At 37.0% G+C, this 22,933-nt stretch overlaps 1 long non-coding RNA gene across 1 annotated transcript; it reads left to right on the top strand.

Moving 5' to 3' along the window:
* Positions 1–15,508: 15,508 nt before the first annotated feature.
* Positions 15,509–22,181, top strand: LOC118893023. Its single transcript, XR_005019395.1, has 3 exons — positions 15,509–15,573; positions 21,915–22,007; positions 22,087–22,181. It is a non-coding gene; the product is annotated as an uncharacterized LOC118893023 (long non-coding RNA).
* Positions 22,182–22,933: the final 752 nt, after the last annotated feature.

Below are 22,933 nucleotides of genomic sequence, written 5' to 3'. Positions count from 1 at the left end.
AAAATATATCAGAATGCAAGTAAAAATAGTCCTCTTGAAAAACCTTGGATTTTCTTTAAACCCTTTGTGTAGTAAAGAATTAAACCTTACCTAAGAGAGGTCTGTCCTGTACCTTCAGCTTCTGGGAGGTAATCTCTAAACCCTTGCAATGCCGTGCCTGATAGGAGTTTCTTTGTGTGACTGGGGGCTTTGGGCCATGCCAAACAGTCTAACAATGTTATTTATGGTAGAAGCTTTGAGTCATATGGTATCAGCTTGACCTCCAGAGTGTCTGGAAATGGAGGGCAGCCATGTGGGTGGTCAACCATAGAGCTCAAATAAAAACTCTGGACACCACGACTTGGCTGAGCTTCCCTGGTTGGCAATGTTCCATATATATCATCATATACCGTTGTTGGGAAAATGATGTCCATGACTTCATGTAGAGAGAACAACTTGAAGCTCTTTGTTTGAATCTTTCCTAGATTCTGCCCTATGTGCCTCTTCTCTTGGCTGGTTTTAACTTTATCTTTTAACCTAACCTAGTCTGTATCCTAAATCATAATCATGAGTATAAGAGCTTCTAGTGAGTTCTGTGAGTCTTTCTAGTGAATTACTGAACCAACGTGTGGTCTTGGGGACTCCTGGACTTGCAATTGGCGTCAGAAGTGAGGATGGTCTGGGGGACTGCTCCGTAACTCCACGCTCTTTTAAAAAGTAAATAATTTATAAACTGTTTCTGTAATTACTAATAGTGACAAGTTACCTGTGAAGAACTGCTGAACAACTGGTGTGAGAATAATGCTGATGGTTGTTCATTTTAAGGAAGAGTATTTGGGATTTAAAATACCTGGCAGGTCGTCTAAGTACTGAGGTGTTCATTCATCCAACAAATATTTGCTGAGCACCTTACTACATGCCTTAAAAAATACAGTCCTTTAAATTGGGATAATTCCTAGATTTGAAGGAAAAATGAAAATAACAACTAACAGAGAAATCTGATTCAATTCAAACAAGAATTAGTTTGCTAACAGAGATAGATACATCAACGCCATCAGGTCTATCTTGTTGTAACAGTTAAAATTGTGATATTTGGAACCAAGTAGACCTTGGCTGACTGCCTAACATGATTTTTGGTATACATACTGTGATATTCATTGCAATCTTTAGCTCTTTCTCACTTTCCTCATCTATAAAATGGGGAGAATATCTACATCATAGATTTGTTGTGAGGATTAAATGGGATGATGTATTAAAAGGCCAGTCACATAATCAGTACATGTTATCTATGGTTGTCATTATTAAAAATATGCTCTGGTATATCTTTTAATGAATCATTTTTTCTAAACTGAGTGGGAGGGGATGTTGCTTCTCAGCATACCTACGTTAATTTTTGTGGCCATTTAGTTCCTTGATCCCAGAAGCTATTACAGCATCAAGAGGACAGCAGTGCAGGCCCAGTTTTGAACTGTATATTGTAGCAAAAAAGAGCAAAAGAACAGGTTTGGGATTTACTTAGTAGCAGTGACTTCAATTACGGCTTCTTTTGCTGCCTTTTGTTTTGTCAGTAAAATACCAAAGAGATTTGGCTGTTGTATCTACAGTGGTACAAAGCCCCAGAGAAGGTGAAATTGCATTTTGTAATGTCATGGCTTTTAGGCAGGAGAAGGATTATGAAGCAGCTGGTGAGTGTAAAATATTCATTAGTTTAGTCTGTAGCAACATTCAAATGTTTAGACGGTTTCTCGTCTGGGGTAGCACAAGCTCTGCCCCTAGACATTTTAATTGTGCAGAATATATTGAACAGGCAGAACTACATGAATCTTCGGTAAACTGCTTATTTTTGAGATTTTCTTCCTCCTCATGAAAATACATATTAGACATTAGTCTACCCAAATTTATGGGATAAAGGGAAGAGACAACATAACGTGAAAAGCTAAGCTAAACTTTTATAAAATTAAAATGCTTTTCCCTGAGTACATTAAAAAAAAGCCATGTTATCCAACATTACCGTCTGCACATCGCTGTCTTCAAGCAATTTAGTTGTTGCTGATCACAGCACTAGTCTCTTCCAGGTAATTATACCTCCATCTGACATGACACCTTGGGCTCTTCCCTCTTAATTCTCAAAATTAATGAATCTGTTTGCTAGCAGAATAGATCACATTACACTCATTTTAAGTAAATTGCTCAAAGTCACAAGGCTAGACAATGGCAAAACTATGAGATTTAGCGCTAGTTCCTCTTCAGTGGACCCATGGTCTCCATACTATAGTTTGCAGTAGAATCATGATGCAGGAAGCTTGTAGAAAATGCATGTGCTTTGTGTGAACACATACAGGTGCTGATCCACACTGTCTGGTGCAGGGACCAGAAATCTGCATTTTTAGCAGCTATGCTGGTAATTCTGAAATAGGTGATTATAGGACAACACCATATGGATTACATGTGAAGGCTCCTGGAAGCAAAAGCTATAGGTTATTTCTCCATCCTTTAAACATCATGTGCTATTTAGTTAGGGTTAATGCCATTCCCTATGGTATAGAAGAAAATAGGGCTGGTTTCCCTAAAAGAGAAATGGTGTTTTATTTTTCTCTGTCTTCGTGATGCCACTGCTAGATGTGCATATAGATTACTTTTGAAAGCTTTAGGTTGAAGCTAAGCTTTACCCTTGGGAACCCCAGGAGTGGTTTCTATTTGTGATGTTCATACTGCATTTAAAGAAACATGAATATAATAGAAGCAAATCAAAGCTTCACCCATGAAACGTCCCTCTTTGTGGACAATCTGCTGATACCCTCTATAGCCACTGACTCAATGCCATGGCCCTACCTGATTCCTGATTTATGTCTGGTCTCACTGACTCCTGCCAACTTTGGCAAGTAGTTACCAGGAAACAAACAACATGTTTCTTTCTGAAGACCCACTGCTTCTTCCCAGAAATATCTAAGCAAGCCATCTCATGAGAATAAAATATTGCTTCTGGGGTCATTCTGGTCATCAATCTCCAGAGGACAGCAGTTTCTGCAGCAATTTGACACTCCTACTTTATGCTGAAGTTAGAAGCTACCACCTTTCTTTATATTAAATAAAATTCAGCTTTTGGCATGAGTTTATGCTGTCTTTTTTTAACCTCAGGTTTTTCTGGTCCTAATGGGAATTATTGATACTTTCCTTTCCATAGTGCAAGTGCTAGAATAAAATCCCACATTCTGTAGGGCTCTCAGGAACCATCACTGTGTCACAGAAACAACAAAACAAGCTAATGAAGCAGGTTTTATTTCTATCAGTAAGCAGTCTGCATACATATAAGTTTCCTGTAACTAACAAAGAGGATACATTAGGAAATTTCTTAGCAATGTTCAATTGTATGATTGTATTTAATATTCTCATAAGGATAATGAAGGGGGTGAGAATAGATTAGGAGTCAGCAAACTTCTTCTGTGAAATATTTTAGATTTTGCAGGACATGCAGTCCCTTTCACAGTTACTCAATGCTACTGCTGAAGCACAAAAGCAGCCACAGACAATACATCAATGAATTAACAGGTTTTGTTCCAGTAACTGGTTATTTGCAAGAGCAGGTGGTGGGCTGTATTTGTCCTGTGGGGTATAGCTTGCTGACTCCTGGACTCAGTGGTCTTTTCTGGCTCCCAAATTTTCAAGAAACGTAAAATCCAACTGTCCCTTTCTGATTAAGATCTCTGATCCATTTTTAATCTTGTCTGTCAAAGACTATTGAAATTAGAACTAATAATAATAATAATAATATTTATTGAAAAACTCATGTACTATGAATTTGATAAATGTTTTTCAAACATTATTTAATTGAATCTCCTCAAACCTAAAAGAATAGTACTATTATTATGTTTGCATTTACGGACGTGGAAAACTGAGAATCAGAGAAGTGAGTAGGAAATTATTGTATGTGTTCATAGTAAATGATACAGTAGGGAATCAGAAAGTGTCTGACGACTCTCAGGCCCCAATGGTTGGGTCCAGAAGCCAGATTGCAAGAGGAATAATAAAAGGAAAGTAAAGGAAGACTTGTCATTTTAGAAAATTGGCAATTTAGTGGAGAAAAATGGGATGGTTACTTCCAACTCTTCCATTTCTTTCCATCTTCTCTACATAGAGCACTTGAAAACAAAACAAAAACAAACAAACAAAAACAACTGAGATATAAATATCCTTTCATAAGTTGATCCTTATGTTGCTTGGCAAGGTTACCATGACTTAAACACCAGGAATTACTCCTGTATAGGAGCAAGCACTTCACTGTGTGGCAGAAATTCATTAGTCTTGAACCTAGTTCAGTGAGTGACAGAATGGCACTAAGGTTTTCTTTTTGGTGGTTGAGAGTGTGGCTTCAACATCACTGAGCTCCTTGTTCTTTTACTGTCAGAGCAAGATGAAATTAAGAGGCCAGTTTGTTGGGAAGTCAGTTTCTGTGTCGTGCAGATCTAAGAGAAATGTTGGAGCAACTGCTGTTTCCGAAAACATACAGAGTCTGGAGTAACAAGCAGAATTTTGTTGATTTTGCTTTTCTCATAAAGTAGGAGAAATGGATCAAGTCTGGCAGGGTTCAAAGCACTCTTTCTGTCACTAAAGAGAAATATCTCCAAGGGCCAGAAAAATAAGAAGACAGTGTGTTTATGTCAATCCCTAAATTAGAAAATATCACTGGCTGACGTTCCAAACTATGTATTTCTGTCTCCAGCCATCTAAGTGAGAGCTGGGGACCTGGTGCTAACTTTGAAGAGAGTTGGAATGCTTGCCTCTTTTGCAGAAATGTACAAATTGAACAATTGCTTTAAAAACAGACTGTCTATAATGATTCATTTTGCAGAACTTTGAAAAACTCATTTAGGAATAAATACCATATGATTTCACTCATATATGGAATCTAAAAAAAAAAAAAGAACAAACAAAGCAAACCAAAACTCACGGATACAGAGAACAGATCGGTGGTTACCAGAGGGGAAGGGATTTGGGGGAATGGTCAAAATGGGTGAAGAAGGTCAATTGTATGGGATGTGATGATACCTAGACCTTTAGTGGTGATCACCTTGTAGTGTGTACACATGCCAAATTATAATGGTGGACACCTGAAACTTATATAATGTTATGTACGAATTTTACTTCAATAGAAATAAACTCAGTATTTTAGAAGCATTATCATGCAGGATACCTTAAGATTAAATACATAACTGTCTTGGGTGATCTAATATGGAAACTTGAGTGGAGGTCAAAGATCTTCTAAGACATCTGTAGATGCTTAAAAATAGTACTTTAAAAATAGTGGAAAGTATGAACTATCTGTATTAACTTTAGTGGTATCATGAATAATGAGCATCCACCAATAATCAGTCTCAAACCTTAAAGCCATTATACAAGGATCAGTTTCCAGTAAACGCAAACATTTTTTCAGCATGGCTAACAAATTGCAAACTGATATAACTCCATGTATTAAAACTTTATTTTCCATCTTGATAATGGTGATTTGTGACCTGCTCAAAGAATTGTTACTAGAAGCAAAGAGGTGGGGCAAAAGATCTGAATAATTTGTTCACCAAGTTGTATAACTAAGTCTTGGCAAAAATAATGTAATGTAATTTAGTGAACACATGGGAGATGGTGGGCAGTTTCTAGTATTTTAAGAGATGATACATTTCATCTGCCCTTTTACTATAATTTTTCTTGTACTTATTTCTCTATTAATTGATCTTTAAAAAGGAATTAAAAAGCTTTTTTACTATGTTGTATTAGGTCAAAATTAGTTCATTATGGAAGAGTTGGAGTATAATTATTCATCCTTCCGATCCTTTCATTTATCTGTACAATATTTATTCAGTTTTGAATTCAAAAGATCTTTACCTAGTTCTACTGTTAACTCTAAGCACCAACAGTTAATTTCTCTTAGAGATGCAGGCCAAGTTATTTATCATATGGACTCAAATGTTGTCTGACTAGATTCTCCTGATTTTCTCCATAGGTCTTTCTTAGACTGATGATTGAAGACCTTCTGTTTTCGGAAACATTGGCTTAGGATGCAGTGCCTGACACAGAGCCCACCACACACATAGTAGGCATCTAAAAAATGATTTTGCATTTGTATTCTTTTAAATAGACATTTTATTTTGGCTTTAACTTCTTTTTTTAAAGTTAAATCTGACATAATTTTGTAGACAACCAAGATTCCTATGCTACTTATTAGTTGCACAAAAGTATTCACCATTTTTTATTTAAAAAAATTTTTTTATTGAAATATAGTTGATTTAAAAGGTTGTGTTAGTTTCAGGTGTACAGTATAGTGATTCAGATATATATATATATATATATATATATATATTCTTTTTTTACATTCTCTTCCATTATAGGTTATTACAAGATATTGAGTACAGTTCCCTGTACTATACAGTAGGTCCTGGTTAGTTATCTATTTTATAAATAGTAGTGTGTATATTTTAATCCCAAACTCCTAATTTATCCCTCCGCCAGCCTTTCCCCTTTGGTAACCATAAGTTTGTTTTCTGTGTCTGTGAGTCTATTTCTGTTTTGTAAATTAGTTCATTTGTATCCTTTTTTTAGATTCCATATATAAGTGATATCATAAGATATTTGTGTTTCTCTGTCTGGTTTACTTCACTTAGTATGATAATCTCTAGGCCCATCCATGTTGCTGCAAATGGCATTATTTCATTCTTCTTATGGCTGAGTTCTATCCCATTGTATACATATATACCACATCTTCTTTATCCATTATCTGTCAGTGGATGCTTAGGCTGCTTCCATGTCTTGGCTATTGTAAATAGTGCTGCTATGAACACTGGCGTACATGTACCTTTTTGAATTATGTTTTTCTCTGGATATATGCCCAGGAGTGGAATTGCAGTATCATGTTGTAGCTCTATTTTTATTTTTGTTAAGAAACTTCCATACTGTTCTCCATAGTGGCTGTACCAATTTACACTTCCACCAACAGTGTAGGAGGGTTCCTTTTTCTCCACACTCTCTCATGCACTTTGTAGACTTTTTGATGCTGGCCATTCTGACTTGTGTGAGGTGATATCTCATTGTGGTTTTGATTTGCATTTCTCTAATAATTAGTGATGTTGAGCATCATTTCATGTGCCTGTTGGCCATCTGTATATCTTCTTTAGAGAAGTGTCTTTTTAGATCTTCTGCCCATTTTTTGATTGGGTTGTTTGTTTTTTTGATATTGAGCTGTATAAGCTGTTTGCATATTTTGGAGATTAATCCCTTGTCAGTTGCATCATTTGCAAATATTTTCTCCCATTCTGTAGGTTGTCTTTTGTTTTGTTTATGGTTTTCTTTGCTGTGCAAAAGGTCTTAAGTTTCATTAGATCCCATTTGTTTATTTTTGTTTTTATTTCCATTTCTCTAGGAATTGGATAAAAAAAGATATTGCTGTGATTTATGTCAAAGAGTGTTCTGCCTACGTTTTCCTCTAGTTTTATAGTATCCAGTCTTACATTTGGTATTTAATCCACTTTGAGTTTATTTTTGTATGTGGTATTAGAGAATGTCCTAATTTCATTCTTTTGCATGTAGCTGTCCAGTTTTCCCAGTACCACTTATTGAAGAGACTATCTTTTCTCCATTGTGTATTCTTGCCTCCTTTGTTGTAGATTAATTGACTATATGTGCATGGGTTTATTTTGGGGCTTTCCATCTTGTTCCATTGATCTATATTTCTGTTTTTGTGCCAGTACCATACTGTTTTGACTACTGTAGCTTTGTAGTATAGTCTGAAATCAGGGAGCCTGATTCCTCCAGCTCCATTTTTCTTTCTTAAGATTGCTTTGACTATTCAGGGTCTTTTGTGTTTCCATACAAACTAAAAATTTTTTTGTTCTAGTTCTGTGAAAAATGCAATTGGTAATTTGGTAGGAATTGCATTGAATCTGTAGATTGCCTTGGGTAGTATAGTCATTTTGACAATATTGTTTCTTCCAGTCCAGGAACACAGTATACCTTTCCATTTGTTTGTGTCATTTTCAGTTTCTTTCATCAGCACTACATAATGACCAAGGGATCAATCCAAGAAGAAGATTGGATATATATTTACAATATATATTGTAAATATATATGCACCCAATATATGAGCACCTCAATATATAAGGCAAATGTTTACAGACAAAAGAGGAGAAATTGACAGTAACACAATAATAGTGGGAGAATTTAACACCCCACTTACATCAATGGACAGATCATCCAGACAGAAAATCAATAAGGAAACACAGGCCCTAAATGATGTATTAGAAAGCTGAACTTAATTGATATTTGTAGAGCATTCCATCTGAAAGCAGCAGAATACACATCCTTTTCAAGTGCACATGGAACATTCTCCAGGGTAGATCACATGCTGGGCCGCAAAGCAAGCCTCAGTAAATTTAAGAAAATTGAAATCATATCAAGTATCTTTTCTGACCACAATGCTATGAGATTAGAAATCAACTACAAGAAAAAAACTGCAAAAAAACACAAACACTTGGAGACTAAACAATATGCTTCTAAACAGCCAATGGATCACTGAAGAAGTCAAAGAGGAAATCAAAAAATACCTAGAGACAAATCAAAATGAAAACACTATGATCCAAAATCTATGGGATGCAGTGAAACTGTTCTAAGAGGAAAGTTTAAGCCATAGAAGTTTACCTCAGGAAACAAGAAAAATCTCAAACAGCCTAAACATTACACCTAAAGCAGCTAGAGAAAGAAAAACAAACAAAACCCAAAGTTAGCAGAAGGAAAAAAAATCGTAAAGATCAGAGAAGAATGAATGATACAGAGACTAAAAAACACTAGAAACGATCAACAAAACTAAAAGCTAGTACTTTGAAAAGATAAACAAAATTGATAAACCTTAGCCAGATGCATCAAGAAAAAAAGGGAGAGCGCGCAAATCAATAAAATTAGAAATGAAAAAGAAGTTACAATGGACAAACAGAAATACACAGGACCACGAGAGACTACTACAAGAAACTATATGCCAACAAAATGGACAACCTAGAAGAAATTGACAAATTCTTAGAAAGGTACAATCTCCCAAGCCTGAACCAGTAAGAGATAGAAAATATGAACAGACCAATTACAAGTACTGAAATTGAATCCGTGATTTAAAAACTCTCAACAAACAAAAGTCCAAGACCAGATGGCTTCACAGGGGAATTCCATCAAACATTTAGTGAAGAGTTAACACCTATCTTTCTGAAACTATTCACAAAGATTGCAGAGGAAGAAACACTTCCAAACTTATTCTACGAGGCCACCATCTCCCTGATAACCAAAACCAGACAAAGATACCACAAAAAAAGCAAATTACAGGCCAGTATCACTGATGGACATAGACGTAGAAATCCTCAACAAAATATTAGCAAACTGAATCCAGCAATACATTAAAAGGATCATAGACGATAGTCAAGTGGATTTATCCCAGGTATGCAAGGATTTGTCAAGATCTGCAAATCAGTGTGATATCTCACCTACTTTTCCTGGTGACATTGGAATTGACCAAGTGAGCTAATCACCTAGTAGTTAATCCAGGGGCTTATTATTTTTATGGTTTCATGTGAAGAAATGAAGTCAAACAAACTTTAAAACTCAGCTAGGCCTATGTATACCGTTAGAATAAGAAAGTAGTTCTGTTATTTTATTTCAATTCTTAGGGTAAAATTTACTTTTTGAGGATCCGTTTATTATTCTTTTTAGTGTTAGTCATGAAAAATTAAAATGTAAGTATAATAGACATAATTACTACCTACTAGCAATTTCTCTTATATTGAGACAGTTTCATTTGTACTAAATGTATGAAATTGACAATTATATGCATGAATATTTAATTAATTAAAAAATTGATTACTGAGGCTTTCCTATTTGTTTTGAAAAACAGAAATTCATTCTAAGTATTTAAATACATTGAAACTTGATCTTCTGTTGCTAGGATATTCCAGACATAATAATACTGTTACTACCTTGAAAAATCTTGTTCTTGCTATGGAAGCAATCAAACACACATTTACCAGAAGAAAAAAAATATTTAGAATCAGCTTGTATTGAAATAAGTTTTCTTATAATACTAACTAATATTAAGTTGTAAGTCACTAAGTCCAAGTATGTTTTTTACTGCAAAGTTTAAACTACAGACTTTAAATTGTGCTGAGAATTGTTATAGAAGGAAGCAGCACTTTATTTCTAGAAAAATCAGACATTGTACTTGTTTTTTGGTGAGGCAGCAGAGTAAACATTCTAAAAATTAATATTTAATTTCTCAATAAAAATTAATTTCTCATAATTACTATTTAAGAATTTCTGTATCTTATTTTGTTCATGTATTAAAATTGTTTGGCCTTCACTTTGTTATAGAGATAAAAGATAAAAGGGCAATTTTAAACATGATTAATGTAATAGCAATATTCACTTGAACTAGACAATTTATGTTAGCATCACTAAGAAGCACCTACCTCTGAACATAATTAGCTTTTGAACTGTTAGAATGTTGTTATTTTTTTAGTAATTGTTGTGGGCTGAATTGTGTCTCTCCCCACTCCACCCCTTCCAAATTCATATGTGAAGTCCTAACCCCTAGTACCTCAGAATGTGAGTATATTTAGAGATAGGGTCTTTAAAAAGATAATTAAATTAAAATGAGGTCTTCAGGGTGAGCCCTAATCCAATCTGACTGGTGTTCTTATAAGAGGAGGAGATTAGAGCACAAACATACAGAGAAAAGACCAAATGAAGACACAGGGAGAAGACTGCCACCTACAAGCCAAGGGGATAGGCCTCAGAAGAAACCAGCCCTGCTGGCACCTTGATCTTGGACTTGTAGCTTCCAGAACTGTGAGAAAATACATTTCTGTTGTTTAAACCGTTCAGTCTGTGGTACTTTGTTATGGTAGCCTTAGCAAACCAATACAGTAGAGCCATAACTATGGAAATTCCAAGACAAGTCTTCACTCTTCTGGGAGGTTTTATGAATTCCAGCCCTGATATCTGTAAACTTTTATGAGCTCCTCTGTTTCCTCTGACTTCTTGTTAGGTAAATAGAGAGGGGGTGTTGCAATGGATGTTGAGAGTTTGATGTGTCCCAAAACATCTGAACACCGAATCTATTTGCTCTATAGGTCCATTTTTTTGTGTAAGAAGTAAGTCAGACTGTGTGTTCACATGTGCGTGTACGTGTATGTGAAGGGTGTGTGTGTGTGTATTGAAGAGGTGTTAGGTGTTATAGCATACTGGTTAAGAGTACAGACTCTGGAACCAGAAGGAGTCTAACTAACTCTCTCCTCCACATTTCCTAACTGTGATCTTGGGCAAGTTATTTACCCTCTCCTACCTTCGCATCCTCTATCTGTTAAACGGTTCAGTAATAGTCCCTACTTCATAGGGGCATTGTGTGGATTAATTAGAATGGTGCCTGACACATAAGTACTGGGTGAGTGTTAAACACTATTATATGCCTTTTTGCCTTTGACTGACAAGTGGCTTCAAGTGGAACAAAAGTCCCAGTGATTGGTGAGAAATGAAACGTACAGCAAGTTAAATTATCTATTTTGTTAAAAAAGAGAATACATTCCTTTTTAGACTTCATTCATTCATGAATACATATAAGTAAATCTTGATTGGCTATAATTGATAATATGTGTTACACTTCTTACATTTTCTTGCTTTTTGTAACACTATGGTGTATTTTGTTAAACAGCATTCTTAACTTTAATGTAGTCCAGTTGAACAACTTTAATTTTATTTCTTTTTGGGAAACTTTTTCATATTTGGGAAATCTTTCATTTAACCAAAACCAGAAATACTATCTTTATTATTTTAGGTGCCAAAGTTTTGCTTTCAAATTTAAATCCTTTATCTGTCTGTAAATATATTTTTGTATATTATGTGAGGTAGAAATTCATCTTCTTTCTTTTTTGTCCTATGTGGATAATTATTCGTTCCAACATCATCTAAAGCGATTTTCCTTTTTCCACTGATTGCCAATGCCACCTTGGCTGTATATCAGATATCACTTAATCCTCACAGAGAGTAAACCGAACATCTTCTATGCAAGGTAATTTGCAAGATTAATCAAATTTACAAATAAATAATTTCAGTATCAGAAATTAGTCCTGTATGCTTGCACATGTGAAAGGTCATGTGAATAAAGTTATAAAAAACCTTGATTTAAATCCTGCTTCCTTTAGCCACCAGCTTGCATGATTTGGGGCAGCTTATTTTACCTCTGAGCTCATAAACTTTAGTTTCCTCAACTGTAAAATAAGGATAATGATCTCTACTTCATAGGGTTATTGTGAGGATTAACAGAATGAAGCAATGGGTTTGAAGAACCTTACATGGTGCCTGGAAAGTGGAAGGCACCGGATATCATTTGCCTCCTCTTCCATCCTCAATATTCCCATAATCTCAATAGGGTACTAAGGTTATATGCTCAAAGAAGGGCTCAAAGTGTGAGAACTGGGAAAACACTCAGAAATCAAACAGCTGAACTGCTCGTGGACAGGTCTGTAAGGCCAGATCACAGAGGACTGCAAACTCCCTATCTCTCCATCTTCCACATTGACGAGCTCTCCTCTTGTCATGCACTCTTTTGTTTCTCTCCCTTCCCTCCCACATGAGGGAGAATCAAATTCAATACAATCAGTAGTTTGTAGAAGGTAGAGATAGGCAGAAGAAACAGGATAATGGTAAGGACTTGGCAAAGGTTTTATTGTTTTTCTCATTCTATGAAATGTGAACCTGCTTTATCTTTCATAGGATTACAGCTATCAGACTTTTAGAGGTCCATGACTTATGTGCTAAATCTCTGCTGGTTTCTTCCCTGCCCTCTGAACCTTTTTTTCATAACCTTATTGATTTTCTGGTATTTACCTACCTTCCCTTGTTAATTCAGGGCTCCCATAGTCAACCAAGGGAAAAATGCATCAAACTCACTTTGTTCTCTGAATCCAGAACTGACAGAGCCCCTCAGCAGCATTTGGCGCAGTGGCTGATTTGCTGTAAATTTCTTTTCCAGTACAAGTTATTAGCCAATTAATTTCCATTTTAATCTCTTTATGACCCTAACACGTTGTAGACAAGTAGAGTCTCTTGATAAGATTAGGGATTTTTCAGTTAAATAAATCCAGTCCACACACACTTCAGTTCTTTTTCAAGGGAATGCCAAACTCTTATAAGGCTGAAAATGACTTGAGAAGAAAAGCTTGAAAAATTTTCAAGAGACCAGATGGTGGCAGCAGAGAATGTGAAAGAAAAAACTCTTATGAACAATAATGGTTATGTTGCAAATAGTTGCAAAACTACTAATTATGGGGACTTTCCTGGTGGTGCAGTGGTTAAGACTCCATGCTCCCAATTCAGGGGACCAGGGTTTGATCCCCAGTCAGGGAACTAGGTCCCACATGCATGCCGCAACTAAGAGTTTGCATGCCACAACTAAGGAGCCTGCCTGCCACAACTAAGACCTGGCACAACCAAATAAAAAATAAATAAATAAATATTTTTAAGAAGAACTACTAATTATGGATGGCAATTAAAATAAGGACGCTGGTTAAGGACATGTACTTCAGTGCTAGAGATACCTGGATTTGACTCAGTGGCAGTGTGAACTCAGGCAAGACAATTTCTTTAAGTGTTGTTTCCTCAGTTTGTAAAACGGGAATAATAATAGCTACAGGGTCGTTTGGGGATTAAGAAAGATAATGTAGGTAAAAGGTTTAACCCATGCCTAGAAAATTGTAAGTACTTACAGAGAGAGAGAGAGAGAGGGGTCGGGGTAGGGGAGAGAATGACTCATATCAAATATGAGCATGATCTCTCACAAGAAATTTCTATAACTTATTCTAAACCACTGGGGTACCACGGGGGAGATGGGAGCAGTTAACTCCCAGGTGCAGGCAGAAAGGAGATGCATTATCTGTAGAGAGTTTAAAAACAGTAATAATACCAACTAAAATCACTCTGCACCAGCAATTCTAAATCATGCTGTTAATAAAGTACTCTTCTTCTTGGAAACTCCTCTGTTCCTAACAAATTGAGGTTTCCTTTATCAATTAGGCATTTTACCCTCTGGCTTCTAACCTGTCTGTTTTCCATACTTATCTCTCACTGATCCTTTTCTCCAGTCCAATTGGACTAACCATTTAATGGAGATACTCTGCACATTCCTGCCTCTGCATTTTTGATCTTACAGTTTCCACCATCTGCAATGCCTTGTTCTCTCCCTTTCCTTTATCTAGATCTTACTTTTCCTTCATGGGCTTAGGATAAGGGGTATATTTTCTGGGAAGCCTTCCCCATCTGCTGGATTCCTAAAGATCTCTCTCTTCTTGTGTATGTAGTTATTTCTATCTCGGCATTTAGCACCTGCTGTCGTGTATTGAAATATATTGCCCCTCCCTTCCAGTGTAAAGGAGGAACTCATTCATGGAACTGTTTTTTTCCATAATCTAGGCCAGCTTTAGGTTTTGATGTCATCTGTACACTTGGTGCTCACAACTGTGCTTAGAGTTCCCGGTATCCTATTTCACAGAATAAACATAAATGGTGGATATCTCTTATTTTGAACTTCCTTTGAGACATGTATATGTTACCTTAAATAGTGTATATAATGTAATATCTATCAACATTGGACATTTAAGAAAGAAGAAATATGACTATATTTTGGGTTTGGGGGCAAGTGATTGGGGTCTATGTCTTAGAACCAAGATTATTGTGGAAGGCCCAGGTATGAGCTCTGAACCCAGATTCCATAGATGTTATTTTTCAGTCATTTTTTTGTGGTATCTGAAACCCTTTCATCTCTGCTTTGCTGGTGCAAAATATGATGCAAGTGTTAGCATGTGACGTCCACCCCCATTATTGATTGCATGAAAAATACTGGGTCTTTGAACTCAACCCTTAACCTTGCATGTATATTCTAACCAATTTCTGCAAACAGTATACTATCAATGCTTACTTCCGTATTCCAATAGAGAAATACATTTTTAGGAGGACACATCAGCTAACAGACTACTTAAAATGAACTGAGAAGACCATTAGAGAAAATGTAGAATGTCAGAGTAAAATATATTTCTTCACATCCAAAGTTAGCTGTATACAGTGATGTTCTTTGTGAAAAACTCAGCCAGATCCTGGGATCAGAGACTCAGTCTCCAGAAGTACAGGGATCTCAGAGGTTCTGGGGCTCTAAGAGGTGTTCTTGACAGAAGGAAGCATTTCTGGGCTGAGGCGGCTCCTGCTTAGGAGGAATTTTGGAAATGTGGTTTGGTTTCATTCCTCTCAGATTCTAGTGAGGTTGGACCTTAGCGTTCAGTCTCTCTTTGTTTGCGGGAGTAAGGTGAGGAGAGCTCTGTCTCATCTCATCATTGATTAGAATTTCTATCTTTGTTGTTTCAGGAGTCTAGTTCTGGGAGCGAACCAAAGTTCGTCATTACCAAAGGTACATAGACAGTGTGGTAAGGGAGAAAATAGCAGATGTCTTTAGCTATTTGAAAGACTGCTGGATGAAAATGAACTGAGACTTACTCTCTATAAAACCAAGGAATAAAACCAGGAACAATGGTAATAGACTTCAGTTTAAAATAAATAGCAGAACTTTCTAACAGTCAGTTGTCCATATATAGAATGGACTGTAGTGTTGATACTGAGTTTTCCATGATGAGAGACAGTCACGTAAGTGGGACTTCTACAAGGTGTTCAGATATTAGGGAATGATCTGAATAAATGAATTCTAACTCTCCTTTTTATCCATAGTCTGTAGTTTTGTGATTTTGCCATTTCTTTTTCCAGATCTGTTGATTAGCCAGTCAGAATTTTTCGAACATGTGAAATTCAAATGAATCAACGTACAAAAAGCAGATTATCTTTCCTCTCTCTCTTACCTATTCTCATTATTACTGTAGATTCTGGTCTTGTCTTCTAACTTCTACCAGCTAGGGAAATAGAAGGAATAACCTCCAAGTAAAAAATTATATGGTGTTAAAATAGTAGGTATATAAAAAAATCACATGAAATTTTGGAAGACTATGCACAGAATTTCACTTTTTTAAAGCTTGGAAAGAGATGCAGTCTTGTAATGTAGTCTTAGGTGTCATGCAAAATGAGAAATCAGGAATTTGAGTCTCCTGCTGTGCTTTCCCATCAACGGAAAGCTTTATTCGTATAGTGAACAATTCTTTTCCCCAGCCTGGGTGGTCCCAAAGGATAGATTAAATGAAGAATTTGTGGGAGGCACAAGTGCTCTTTCTATTCTGCCTTCCATTCAAGAGGCAAAAAGAAAATTGCAAGCTTCTTTGGGTGTCTGACTCACGTGTTATATGCAGGTGCCATATTGAAAATTTCCTGTATGACAAGAAAAAAATAGATTCCCCCTTCTTTTTTCGAGTGGGGTTGAGTGTAGGCATTGCAGTGAAGTAGTTTGAAGATCCTTAGAGGGAGGGTAGTATAAAGCCTTTTGTATGATAGTCAAACCACCGGGTGGAAGGAAGAATGACTTGTGATTGTATCAGTCTGTGTCCAGTCAGGAGACAGAAACCACACAGTAATTAGTTATTTGAACAGGGAGAGTTAAATATAAAGAATTGTCAACTATAACAGGGGATCTGAGTAATGAGAGACTAGATAGTATAGAGTAAAAGCTCTAAAAAGTATAAGAATAGCATATATAAGGAGCAGTCACTACCTGTAGGGCTGAGGTACACTTTGTTGGAGAAGACACAGTTGTGGGTCAGTATATGGCTGAGAACTCACTGGGGTACTGCACAGGTGGAACTTGCTGGAAATCTGAATCTAGGGTTCCAGGGAAAGCTGTTCATGAGGAAGTGTCTCACTGGAGGTACTTTATGACAAAACCACCCAAGGGAGGTGCCAGGGGAAGCTGCAGGCTGTTGAATCCTGCTGACTGCTCTTGGCTTCATTTATTACTTTTGTTGTTGTCCTCAATTCCTTTGATTTCTGCTCTTTTTATTATTTCCTTCCTTATGCTTGGTTCATGATTATTTTAACTCTCCTTTTTCTAGTTTTCTTAGGTTGGAAACTTGGATCAATGATTTGAAATTTTCCTTCTTTTCTAATATGAGTGTTTAGTGCTATGAATTTCCCTTAAGCACTACTTTCCAGTCATCCCCAAGTTTGATATGCTGTGTTTTCATTTTCGTTCAATTTAAAATCTTCTTTAATTTCCTTTGTGATTCCGTTTTTAAAAACAAATTCACCTTTTCTCTTTATGTTTCACTTTGGCTGATTTCTACTGACCTCTTTTAAAGTTCACTTCTTCTTTCCTTAGTTGTGTTAAATCTACCAATGAACCTGTTGAAAGAATTCTCGTCTGCTACTGTATTTTTTACTTATAGCATTTCCTTTTAGTTTTTTCTTATAGTTTCTGTATCTCTGCTGAAATTACCATATGTTCATGCACGCTGTCCAACTTTCCCATGTTTGTATTTTAAGCATAGTTGTTTTTAATTCCCTGTCTAATACTTAGACATCTCAGTCATATCTGAGTTTGGTTTTGTTGATTACTTTGTCTCTTGACAGTATATATTTTTTTAAATTGCTTCTTCATGTACCTTTTATGTTTTACATGCATTGTATTAATCTTGTGTAGGAATGTAGAGACGGAGGTAAATGGAATCTGGGAATAGGAGCCTGGAAATTGTTATATCTCTTACTTTGCTAAAACTTTTGCATGGGGATTGAGTTAATCTAGTCAGAAATTGAGCTGGGTTTGTGTTTTGTTATTATTAGAGTCACCATCTGTGCATATTCCTTAGTGCCTTTGCATATTCCTGTTAAAGGGTCTTCCTACCAGCCTCATCTTCCAGTAGCATAGCTGCTCATTCTACTGGATCCAATAATACTTATAGATTATGTCTAATTGTATTAGGTCTGTGCCTGTGGTAGTCACCTCTCTTAGTATACACTTGTACTTTACTCTTCTAACTGATGGAAGTAAAACCAAGTTCTTGTGATCTATGCCTGAAATGCAGAAGCAGAAGTTTGGTTATATACCCTCACATCCACCCTCCCCCCTCCCCGCCCCTTGCCTCTTTCACCACTCAAGTGTGAGTGAAATAGAGTCAAATGTGGACAATTATTCTATTTCCTTTTATGTTCTCAAGTTCACACGAAGTTGCCAGAATTAACACTGTTCCACCCACAGTGCTCACTACCATAAGAGGAACATCTTTACTTTTGAATAAAAACAATAAAAGAAGAAAAGACAAAAAAATATTGGCTTTGGAAGTTATAGAAAAATCTTGATTTGGCGTCCCTTTTTATTTATGTGGTTCAAAAAGTATTATATGACAAGTAGTTTTTCTTTGTGGAAACTTATCATCAATTTCCTTCTTGGATCATATTTCCTATCTTTTGTCTCTTTTATCAAAGATATTTCTCTTAGTAAGAGTTATTAAATTCTTCCTTCTTCTTAGAGTAGTCTGATAGCATTCTCTAATATCCTGTGAATAAATTTCTATCAAGACAATTATCACTACAGCTAACGATCTATCCTCTTGCTCAACCAATATTCATGGTTTCACTTTTGTTTGGACACCTGAACTCCGTTAGTAAGGGACAAAGTTATGTTTTGCATGCATAGTACAAGGATATTCATAAAGCATTTGTCCTTTTTTTAAAAATAGATTTAATTAATTAATTTATTTATTTATTGGCTGCCTTGGGTCTTCATTGCTCCGCACGAGCTTTCTCTAGTTGCGAGGAGAGGGGGCTACTCTTCCTTGCGGTGTGCAGGCTTCTAATTGCAATGGCTTCTCTTGTTGCAGAGCACAGGCTCTAGGAGCACAGGCTCAGTAGTTGTGGTGCACAGGCTTAGTTGCTCTGCAGCATGTGGGATCTTCCCGGACCAGGGCTCGAACCCGTGTCTCCTGCATTGTCAGGTGGATTCTTAATCACTGCGCCACCAGGGGAAGCCCGAGCATTTGTTCTTATTTGGAGATGGGTGGTCATGAACGGGCCTTAAGACAGTACAGATGCCTTTCTAGTCATTGCTTTAAGAAATAAACATCTTAGATAAAACCAGAGAGAAAGAGATTCTTTCAGACAATTATCCCACATATGAATCTGTGTAGTCATCCTTTCTCTTTCTAAAAAGTTTCTCAATCATTATTCCTGGGTCTTCTGTCCCCTATTTTTACTTCACACCATTCAAAGCTATTAATTTCTGGACCTGCATATATTATCCCACGTAACATGGTCAAGAGAGAAGCGTCAACTAATAGTGACTTGGACAGTATATTTCTCTCTTGCATTTGAGAAATTTGGAAGAGACAGCATAGGACTGAATGGCATTCCATAGGGTTAGGGAAAAATCTGGGCTTCTATCTCCTTGCTACCTTTCTTGTGCATAGTCAGCATTCTCAAGTTTACTGGATGGTCCAATAGGGCTACAGTCCAGTCAGACAGTAGAAAGGGACAAATCAAGGCAAGCACCCTCTCTTCAAGAACACTTCCTAGAAGATGCCTCATATCACTTTCACACAGACCAGCTCTCAGTCACATGGCCACACCTAGGTGCACGAAGAGAGGGAAAATGTCTGCATTTTGAACTGCTGTGTGCTTAGCTACATTTGGGGGATTCTGGCACTAAAATTAAAGGAAGACTGATTTTGGCAAACAGCCCATTGGTGTCTGCCACGTACCGTATCGACATGTACATTCTTAAGAAACACATCACAGAAGTCAGTCACATTCGGAACTGAGAATTCCATTTATTCTACTAAGATAATTCATAAATTCAGTTGCATACGATTCATATGCTAGAGCAGTCTGCACACCATAGCAACTCTGAATGTAATTCTATGCTCACACCTTAATATATAACTCAATATAATTAAAATTAATTCATAGTCATTTTTGATACAAGCCAAGAATCATTTCCTCCTAAAAGTTAACATGAAAAATATGGAAGTTACTGATTAATATGTCTCAGTAAATTCTATAGCACTTTCAGTGCATGTGTTCACATTGTTAGATGTATTAACCTTTTATCCTCTGCTTACTGTCCCAGTTTTACGTTCTGTGGTGTTTACATCCACTCTAGACTCTAGACTAAGTTTAAAAAAATCGAATAATCTGTAATAATCAAAGGAATCAATAATAACTTCTTTACATTCAAGTTAAAATATTAAAGGAAATCTTTAATTGAGGACCTTATCCAATTAGAATTATGTTAACACTACTCTGCATCCCTAAATTGAACTGATTCCACAACTTTGTCTTCTTGTTAAGAAAGTGTAGGCCAATTTTAAACATAGCTATTCAAGATGAATCAGATAAAAATTAACTCTTAATTATCAAGGGAAATTTTAATTTCTCTATAAATTTAAAGCAACACCTTTCACCAATATTCATGCAGTTCATTCTTTAGATTACGAAAAACTTTGTCCTGACCCCATTCACTCTCAAATTACTGCTCCATTCCTCCACTTCCCTTTGGAGAGAAGTCCTTTGAAATATTATTCTATATTTTGTATCTTTAATCACTCTCCTCCCAGTGTCTCTTGAATCCACTGCAATTAGGTTTTTGCCTCCGTCATTCCACCCAACCTCTGCCAATGATTTCTAGGTTTCTAAATCCAATGGTCGCTTTTCAGTACTTATTAATGTATCTGCAGCACTGGTACCATTGATTTTTTTAAAATTAATTAATTAATTAATTTATTTTTGGCTGTGTTGGGTCTTCGCTGCTGCTCACGGACTTTCTCCAGTTGCGGCGAACGGGGGCTACTCTTCATTGCAGTGCGCAGGCTTCTCACTGCGGTGGACTCTCCTGCTGCAGAGCACGGGCTCTAGGCACGCGGGCTTCAGCAGTTGTGGCTCGCAGGCTCTAGAGTGCAGGCTCAGCAGTTGTGGTGCACGGGCTTAGTTGCTCTGCGGTATGTGGGATCCTCCTGGACCAGGGATCGAACCCGTGTCCCCCGCATTGGCAGGTGGATGCTTAACCACTGTGCCACCAGGGAAGCCCGGTACCGTTGATTACTCCCTTCTCCTTGAAGCTCTTTTTTCTCTCGGCCTCTAGGACACTGCACACTTCTGGTTTTTCTCTTATCTCAGTGACCCTTCATTTTCCATTTCTTTTGCTGGTTCTGCCTCATCTTACCAAACTCTTAACATAGTAGTGCTCTAGAACTTACACTTGAACTTTCTTTTCTCTCTGTGCTCAAGAGCTTAACAAGTCTGATGGATTTAAAAACAATCTGTACACTGATGACTAAACAATTTGTAGCTATAACCTGGATATTTCCCCTAAATCCAGACTCATATCTAACCGCCTATTTGACATTTCAACTTAAAGATCTAATAATCCTTTTAAATGTAATATGTCCAAAGCTGAGCACTTGATTTTTGCCCCAAGACTTCTTCCACAGGCTACTTGTGACATCTCCGTCATACCACTCGCTCCAGCCCAAAGCCTTGGAGTCATTCTTGAAGCTGTTTTCTCTTACTTGCTCTATGTAATCATTTAGCATTGCCTCTTAGCATTGCCTTCAAAGAATATCCAGAATCTGACCATTTCTCATTGTCAACACTGCTATCATTATAAACCAAGCAACAAACAGTTGTTGCTTGAGGATTATTGCAGTAGCTTCCTAACTGTTCTCTCTTCTGTTCTCTTGCCCACTGTGAGTTTCTTCTTAGCAGTCGTGTCATTTCTACGCTCAAAACTTGCCGCTAGCTTCCCATTTTCCCTCTACATGACAGCTGAAGTCTCTCTGAAATTCCTCTGTGCTGCTCTCCCAGACTCTTTCTGCCGCCCGCCCCCATAATGCAGCTCTGGATTTAGCACTCTAGACGGGGCAAGAGAGAGATGACCTCCTTTGGTAGCTTCCCACACAACTGGGGAAGTTGGGTGCTTACTCACATGCCCTCCTTTTCCTTTACAGGATAAATCACAGGCTGAGGAAGATCTTTCTTGGCTCCAAGCTGTACCACCTTGGGAGATGGTGTCACAGCTGAAGTCACACTGCTCCTTTGAGGTGGGGAGCAAAAAATGCGAGCCATCTTTTACGCTACCATGATGCTGACGTGACTTCTAACTGTGATTTTATATTTTAGCACCTCCACTTCTGTGGCTTTCTTCTTGTCTCCAGAAGTTTCCTTTAAAACCAACTGGTGAGGAAGAATTCTCATACCTCTGAGTAAGAAAAGGATAAAACACTAAAACTTCAATCAAGAAAAAAAAAAAAAAAAGATTAACCCCACCCAAGTGAGTTAAAAATAAACAAAACATGGATTCACTAGAAATTATTGGTAAGAGACTTGTGCTCTGAAATGTCTGCTTATTGAATTACAAGCAAAAAAAAAAAAAAAAAACTGAATGAATTATCTATACAGAAAAGTTGTTTCACTTAACATAGTTTTGAGTGAATGACCCTAATTGCCTCTTAGAACGTGGGAAAGGCCCTTCGGCCAGATAGTGGCTCTCGGTTGTAACTGGGTGAACTTTCAATGAAAGAATTATGTAGTTAAGGAAGACTCCATGATGAGAAAAGTTTGAGCTCCAAGAGGGACTTTTTCCTACAAAGGAGTAGTGTGGGAAAGCATTCTGGGTAGAAGTAAATGGCATGTGTGAAAGTTGAAGGTGAGGCCACAAAGGACATGTATAGAAAGTGGAAATTACTTTTACATGACCGCAATAGTGTGGGTGAGTGGAAAGTATGTAATACAAAAGGACAGTAATTGTCTGAAGTTTTGTGACTCAACCAGCAGTTTTATTTTGATCCCATAAGATCTTCTGAGAAGGAAAGTATATAGTGATATTGTGAGAGTGAGGAAGGATTGGGTGAGTATTTAGTCCTAGCTCCCCTACTAACTGGCTGAGTTCTTGGGTCATTCAGTTTCCTCATCCATAAAATATAAGGTTAATTCCAGAAGTCCCTTTCAGCTTAAAAATAATTTATAA

Source organism: Balaenoptera musculus, chromosome 1, assembly GCF_009873245.2.
Source record: "Balaenoptera musculus isolate JJ_BM4_2016_0621 chromosome 1, mBalMus1.pri.v3, whole genome shotgun sequence".
In the NCBI taxonomy this organism is placed as follows: domain Eukaryota; kingdom Metazoa; phylum Chordata; class Mammalia; order Artiodactyla; family Balaenopteridae; genus Balaenoptera; species Balaenoptera musculus.
This window is presented reverse-complemented; position numbering and strand designations above follow the sequence as displayed.